The following is an 8,094-nucleotide window of genomic DNA, read 5'->3' on the forward strand; positions in this document are numbered from 1 at the left end:
ATACATCCATAAGCAAAATCAAAACAGTCCAACAAAAATAAGGTACAATAGATTGACCTGGTGAACAAAGGAAACCTAAAATTATCAGTTAAGTTCAGTTCAGTCACTCAGTCGTGTCCAACTCTTTGTTTGTGACCCCAAGGACCGCAGCACGCCAGGCCTCCCTGTACATCACCAACTCTTGGAGCTTACCCAAACTCATGTTCATTGAGTCGGTGATGCCATCCAACCATCTCATCCTCTGTTGTCCCCTTCTCCTCCCACCCTCAAGCTTTCCCAACATCTGGGTCTTTTCAAATGAGTCAGCTCTTCGCATCAGGTGGCCAAAGTATTGGAGTTTCCCAGCTTCAACATCAGTCCGTCCAATGAACATCCAGGACTGATCTCCTTTAGGATGGACTGGTTGGATCTCCTTGCAGTCCAGGGGACTCTCAAGAGTCTCCTCCAACACCACAGTTCAAAAGCATCAATTCTTTGGCAGTCAGCTTTCTTTATAGTCCAACTCTCACATCCATACATGACTATTGGAAAAACCATAGCTTTGACTAGACAGACCTTTGTTGGTATCTACCGGTTAAGAACAAAAGTAGCTAAAGCACGAACTGGAAAACAAAAGTAAAGTAAGGTGCCAACTGGGGAATAAAACAATAAAAATAAAAGTAACAAATATGTTGAGAGGAAAGGAAAGAAAGAAAAGAAAGAAAGAATAGATATGCAAAGTAAAATAGAGGTAGATAAAGAAGATTTATATACATTAAAGGTTAACTGCAAGTGGAAAAGAACAGTAGGAAAGGCAAACAAAGGAATAAATATAGAAAAATAATAATAGGTTTAAAAAATTAGCATTAAAAAAAGAGAGAAAAAAAAGGAAAACTCCACAGAACTGCAAAAGTCCAACATAGGGGCAGAGGTCTATAACAACAATGAAAAGTGTGACTGAATATACCCAAACACATATACACCTATAAGGAGAATCAAAACAGTCCAACTAAAATAAAGTACAATAGATTGACCCAGTGAACAAAGGAAACCAAAAATTTTATCTATCAGTTAAGAACAAAACTAACTAAAGCACAAACTGGAAAACAAAACTAAAGCAAGGCGCCAGTTGGGGAATAAAGCAATGAAAATGAAACTAACAAATATGTTGAGAGGAAAGGAAAGAAAGAAAAGAAAGAAAGAATAGATATACAAAGATAAATAGAGGTAGATAAAGAAATTTATATACATTAAAGATTAACTGCAAGCAGAAAAGAACAGTAGGGAAAACAAACAAAGGGATAAATGTAGAAAAAATAATAATAAGTTTAAAAAATTAATAATTAGAATTTAAAAAATAGAAAAAAAGAGGAAGACTCCACAGAACTGCAAAAGCTCAGCATAGAGGGAAAGGTTTAAAACAACGATTAAAAAAAAAGTCACTGAGAAAAGAAAAAAATAAATAAAAGCTCAAAAGCTTAAATAGATTTCATAGTGCCAATAAAGTTGACAACTACAACAGAGGAGGGGGAAAAGGAAAAAGAAAAGAAAAAAAAAATCCAAAAAAATTTACAGAAAAAGTCAAAAGATAAGAATAATAAATGTTTTTCTTGAGTCACTGTTGTCAGAGTCCTTTCCCTTGCCAGGAGTCACAGTTCATCTCACCTCCCTAGGAAGCCCTCTAACACTATACTGATCTCTGGACCTGTTGCGGGGGCAGCTCAGATTCTAACCTGGTCCTACTCCTGTGTATTCTTGCCTCCAATGTCCACAGCTATCAGAATGAGTGCATTTTCTTTTGTGGGAGCTCTCAGGGTCCTTTTACATATTCCATAGACACAGAGTCTGCCTAGTTATCATGTGGATTTAATCTGCAGTTTGTACAGCTGGTGAAAAGGTTTTGGGTCTTCTTCCTTAGCCACACTGCCTCTGGGTTTCAACTGTGGTTTTATTTCCACCTCTGCATGTGGGTTGTCCACTGGGGTTTGTTCCTGAGGCTGCCCTGGAGGACTTGGGTTTTTCCCTGTGAGGGCCAGGTGTGGAGGTGGTGCAGCTGCTTGGGTTGCAGGGGTTCCGGCAGCACCAGGCACTCAGGGGAGTTGGCAGCTAGGGCAGCAGGAAATATAGCACTCTAGAACCTAGACAGCATATTAAAAAGCAGAGGCATTACTTTGTCAATAAAGGTCCATCTAGTGAAGGCTATGGTTTTTCCAGTAGTCATGTATGGATGTAAGAGTTGGACTATAAAGAAAGCTGAGTGCCAAGGAATTGATGCTTTTGAACTGTGGTGTTGGAGGAGGCTCTAGAGAGTCCCTTGGACTGCAAGGAGATCCAACCAGTCCATCCTAAAGGAAATCAGTCCTGGGTGTTCATTGGACGGACTGATGTTGAAGCTGGGAAACTCCAATACTTTGGCCACCTGATGCGAAGAGCTGACACATTTGAAAAGACCCAGATGCTGGGAAAGCTTGAGGGTGGGAGGAGAAGGGGACAACAGAGGATGAGATGGTTGGATGGCATCACCCACTCAATGAACATGAGTTTGGGTAAGCTCCAGAAGTTGACGATGGACAGGGAGGCCTGGCGTGCTGTGGTCCATGGGGTCACAAAGAGTTGGACACGACTGAGCGACTGAACTGAACTGAACGGAGAAGGGTATGGCAATGAGTACTGGCCAATATGCTCCAGCATTCTTGCCTGGAGAATTCCCCTGACGGAGAAGCCTGACAGGCCACAATCTACAGGGTTGCAAAGAGTTGGACATGACTGAATTGACCCTGGGCACATAGACGTAACTATTTTTTGCCTGTGGCAGCTCTGCCCCAGTGAAAGTTGAGCGTGAGAGTTGAGGTGCAGCTGCTTGGCTTGTGGGGACCCTGGCAACACCAAGTGTGCAGGGACACGGACTGCCTCTACCCCAGGAGTCACGGCACTAGCAGAGCCTTTTTTCGAGTCTCCTGTAGCTGGTGATCAGAAGGCCTCTTTGGCCAGTCTTTCTCTGTAGCTCCACCCATTCAGACACATAGAGCCCCCCCCTCCCCAACCCCCCACCCCGGCTGGGGTCCTACTCTGTAGATTGGCACATCAGTCACTTAAAGGAGAATCCTGGGTGGGGTCCTAATCTGTAGTTCAGTGCATCAGGCATTTGATGGGCCAGCCTCTCTATTGTTCAGCTGCCATGCTGGCATATGGGGAGAGAGAAGCTATGGTGATGGCTTCACCCCCTACGCGTGACTCAGCAGTATCACCTTGCTTCCATGGCTTTCCTCCACAGGCATTTCCCACCACAATCTCCTCCCTCATATCCCCTCGATCTGTATCTCCGCAGTCAACAGCAGCCCTCGCCCTGGGATTGCTCCACAAACCCTAAACTCCAGCTCCCAACCGCTGTGCCTTCCAGGGGACCTGCATCCCTGTCCAGGGTATGTATGGCTCCAGCAAGGACTGTCTGATTCTCAATCCATTTAGGCTGCCACAGATCAGCTGTTTCACTATCATCCTTAAATGTTTCTCCTCTGACTCAGACAATTGCCCTAATGTGTGGATTGGACCCGTGCTTCAGTTCCCCCACCTGCTGAGGGCAGGTCTTGTCCTAGTAACACTCCTGTTTTTCTCTTTAGTTCCTTCACCCTACTGAGTTTTGAGTGGTTCTATATATTCTTTTCTGCTGGTCAGGTACTCCTGTCTGCTCTCAGCTGGTGTTCTGCATGCATTTCTGTGTCTGAAGGTGTATTCCTGATATATCTATGAAGAGAGATGTACTCCATGTCCGCCTACTTCTCTGCCATCTTGTTCTCCTGCAGACTTTCTTTGCAAGGTCAAGCAAGGAGTGCAGGCAGCTAATGCTCAAAAGACCCAGACCTCCCTGATGGCCTTCAGGGAAAAGTTTTTAAAAACGGGGTGAGGGAGGGGATTTCAGAGTGTATGATCAGCTGGTGCACAATCCTGTGGTTGGTTGGTGGTGAAGTAATTGAGGGTCAACATCACCAACCTTCTGGTTCCAACCTGTCTTCTGTGGACTTTGTGTTTGTGGTCAGCATGCAGTTAAATTCTTCCTTCTGGTGGGGGTTTAAGTACCTGCAAAACAGCTCAAAGATATGACTCAGGTTATTAGCCATCATTGAGCTTCCCAGGTGGCTCAGTGGTAAAGAATCTGCCTGCCAATGCAGGAGACTCAAGTTCGATCCCTGAGTCTGGAAGATCCCCTGGAGAAGGAAATGGCAACCTACTCCAGTATTATTGCCTGAAACAATCCCATGGACAAAGGAGCCTGGCCTGCTACAATTCATGGGGTGGCAAAGTGTGGACACAATTTAGCGACTAAACAACAACCACAAGTAGACACTATATTACCCTTTGTTCCTGGTTCTTTCTTTGCAGATTTTTTTTTTTTTTCCCCCGTTTAAATTCAGGTTCAGGTTTTGGTAGAGGCGGTTTTGCTGACAACTTCATAAACTGTCTACTGGGCTCCTGTTTAGTTATTTTGGATCTATCTTTGCCCTCTGTTTTCACTGGGAACTTTCTCTTCAGCATAATGACTGTGTTCTTATTTTCATGCAGCTAAAAAGTAAAGCAACAGGCTAGAACTGCTGGCACTGCCACTAAATGCTGCCACCCCCACTGCTGCTTATGCTCCTTGGTTTCCTTTTAGAGGTAGATTTTCAGGGTTCATCAATTCTGCTAGATATATGCCCTGAAGAATTGAAGACAGGAATTCAAATGGATTCTTGCATACATAGCAGCATTAATCACAACAGCCAAAAGATTAAAAAAAAAAAAACCCATGTGTCCATCGATAATGAAAGAATAGGGATATATACACACAATGGAATAATATTCAACTTTAAAATGGGATGAAATTTTGATAAGTGTTGCAACATGGTTGAATCTTGAAAACATTTTGCTAAGTGAGATAAACCAGACATAAAAGGAAAAATATTATGTGATTCCATTTTCATGAGATACTTAGAAAAGGCAAATTCATAGAAACAAAAAGTAGAATAGAGGTTTTCGGGGACGGAGCAGGGAAACAAATGGGAAGTTGTTGTTTAATGGATCAAAGCTTCTGTTTGGAGGATGAAAATGTTCTGGAAATAGATGGAGGTAATGGTTGCACAACACTGTGAATTTACTCAGTGCGATGGGAACTCTACACATAAAAATAGTTAAAATGCTGTATTTCATTATATATATATATATATATATATATATATATGTGATATAAAAATATACAGTATGGATATTGTATATATGCAGTAAAAGTAAAACTGTTGTAATTTTCTTTTATTTATTTATTTTTTCCATTTGTTTTTATTCATTGGAGGCTAATTAATTTACAATATTGTAGTGGTTTTTGCCATACATTGACATGAATCAGCCATGGATTTACATGTGTTCCCCATCCTGATACCCCCTCCCGCCTCCCTCTCCATCCCATGCCTCTGGGTCTTCCCAGTGCACCAGCCCTGAGCACCTGTCTCATGCATCCAACCTGGGCTGGTGAACTGTTTCACCCTTGATAGTACACTTGTTTCAATGCTGTTCTCTCTGAACATCCCACCCTCACCTTCTCCCACAGAGTCTAAAAGTCTGTTCTGTACATCTGGGTCTCTTTTTCTGTTTTGCATATAGGGTTATCGTTACCATTTTTTAAAATTGCATATGTATGTGTTAGTATACTGTATTGATCTTTATCTTTCTGGCTGACTTCACTCTGTATAAGGGGCTCCAGTTTCATCCATCTCACTAGAACTGATTCAAATGAATTCTTTTTAATGGCTGAATAATATTCCATTATGTATATGTACCACAGCTTTCTTATCCATTCATCTGCTGATGGGCATCTAGGTTGCTTCCATGTCTTGGCTATTATAAACAGTGCTGTGATGAACATTGGGGTACATGTGTCTCTTTCAGATCTGGTTTCCTCAGTGTGTATGCCCAGCAGTGGGATTGCTGGGTCATATGGCAGTTCTATTTCCAGGTTTTTAAGGAATCTCCACACTGTTCTCCATAGCGGCTGTACTAGTTTGCATTCCCACCAACAGTGTAAGAGGCTTCCCTTTTCTCCAAACCCTCTCCAGCATTTATTGCTTGTAGACTTTTGGATAGCAGCCATTCTGACTGGCATGAAATGGTACCTCATTGAGGTTTTGATTTGCATTTCTCTGATAATGAGTGATGTTGAGCATCTTTTCATGTGTTGTTAGCCATCTGTATGTCTTATTTGGAAAAATGTCTGTTTAGATCTTTGGCCCATTTTTTGATTGGGTCATTTATTTTTCTGGAATTGAGCTGCAGGAGTTGCTTGTATATTTTTGAGATTAATCCTTTGTCTGTTTCTTCGTTTGCTATTATTTTCTCCCATTCTGAAGGCTGTATTTTCACCTTGCTTAGAGTTTCCTTTGTTGTGCATAAGCTTTTGAGTTTCATTATGTCCCACTTGTTTATTTTTGCTTTTATTTCCAATATTCTGGGAGGTGGGTCATAGAGGATCCTGCTGTGATTTATGTCGGAGAGTGTTTTGCCTATGTTCTCCTCTAGGAGTTTTATAGTCTCTGGTCTTACATTTAGATCTTTAATCCATTTTGAGTTTATTTTTGTGTATGGTGTTAGAAAGTGTTCTAGTTTCATTCTTTTACAAGTGGTTGACCAATTTTCCCAGCACCACTTGTTAAAGAGTGGTGTTAAAGAGTTTCCCAGTACCATACTGTCTTGATGACTGTGGCTTTGTAGTAAAGCCTGAACTCAAGCAGGTTGATTCCTCCAGTTCCGCTCTTTTTCTCAAGATTGCTCTGGCTATTCTAGTTTTTTTGTATTTCCATACAAATTGTGAAATTATTTGTTCTAGTTCTGTGAAAAATACCATTGGTAGCTTGATAGGGATTGCATTGAATCTATAGATTGCTTTGGATAGTATACTCATTTTCACAATATTGATTCTTCCAATCCATGAACACCGTATTTGTGTCCTATTTGTGTCCTCTTTGATTTATTTCATCAGTGTTTTATAGTTTTCTATGTATAGGTCTTTTGCTTCTTTGTAATTTTCTTTTAAAAGTAAACTCTCAGTGGGACTTCCCTGGTGGTTCAGTGGTTTAGAATCCACCTTGTTATTTAGGGGATGCAGGATAGATGACTGGTCAGGGAACTAAGATCCCACATGTCATGTGGGGACAACAAAGCCCTCACACCATAACTACTAAGCCCGTGCCCTCCAGAGCCTTTGCACCACAAGTAGAGTATTTGTGGACTTCAATGAAGACCCCACATGCCATGATTAACACGCAATGCAGCCAAATAAAGAAAATATTTTTAAACATAAATTCTCAAACTCTACCACTGGAGATGTTGAGTGGGTAAGTCTGGGATAACATGAGAAACTATATATTAACAAAAGCCTCAGTTGATAGGTTTATTTCCTCCACTGTTGACACCTCATTTTATTTTCTACCAGTTTTTTCTCTGTATACACATTTTCTTACATAGACACACACACATATCCATAATTAGTGTCATTTTGTGCCTATATTTGTTTAAGTTTTCCTCCTTTCCATTAATTTTATGATAGTTTAGGTAAAGCTCAAATTATGAAACATTATCTCAGGGCAATGGTTGTCAAAGGATTGTTGTGGCAACTGGCAAAATTTGGAACTTTAAAAAAATCTAAATTATCAGACCCAAGCCCTAATCTTCTTGTTGTTGTTCATTAGCTAAGTCGTGTCCAACTCCTATGCAACACCATGGATTGTAGCCTGCCGTGCTCTTCTGTCCATGGTATTTCCCAGGTAAGAATACTGGAGTGGGTTTCCATTTCCTTCTCCAGGGGATCCTCCTGACCCTGAGACTAAACTTGAGTCTCCTATATTGGTGGGTGGATTCTTTACCACCGAACCACCTGAGAAACCCAAGCCCCAATCTACTGAGACAGAAATTTGGGGTGGGACTCAGAAATCTGTGTTGTAACATATTCTCAAGATCATCTTGGTTCAGGCTTAAGTTTGAGAACTATTACCCCCAGAAGGGGCCCTTTGGTGCTCTGCAATCTTCCTAATGAGGAAAATGCAAATCCAGAATGCTGACACTTATTCCTAAGAGGAAATTGAAGGGAGACTA

Source organism: Cervus elaphus, chromosome 9 (genome assembly GCF_910594005.1).
Source record: "Cervus elaphus chromosome 9, mCerEla1.1, whole genome shotgun sequence".
Lineage (NCBI taxonomy): Eukaryota > Metazoa > Chordata > Mammalia > Artiodactyla > Cervidae > Cervus > Cervus elaphus.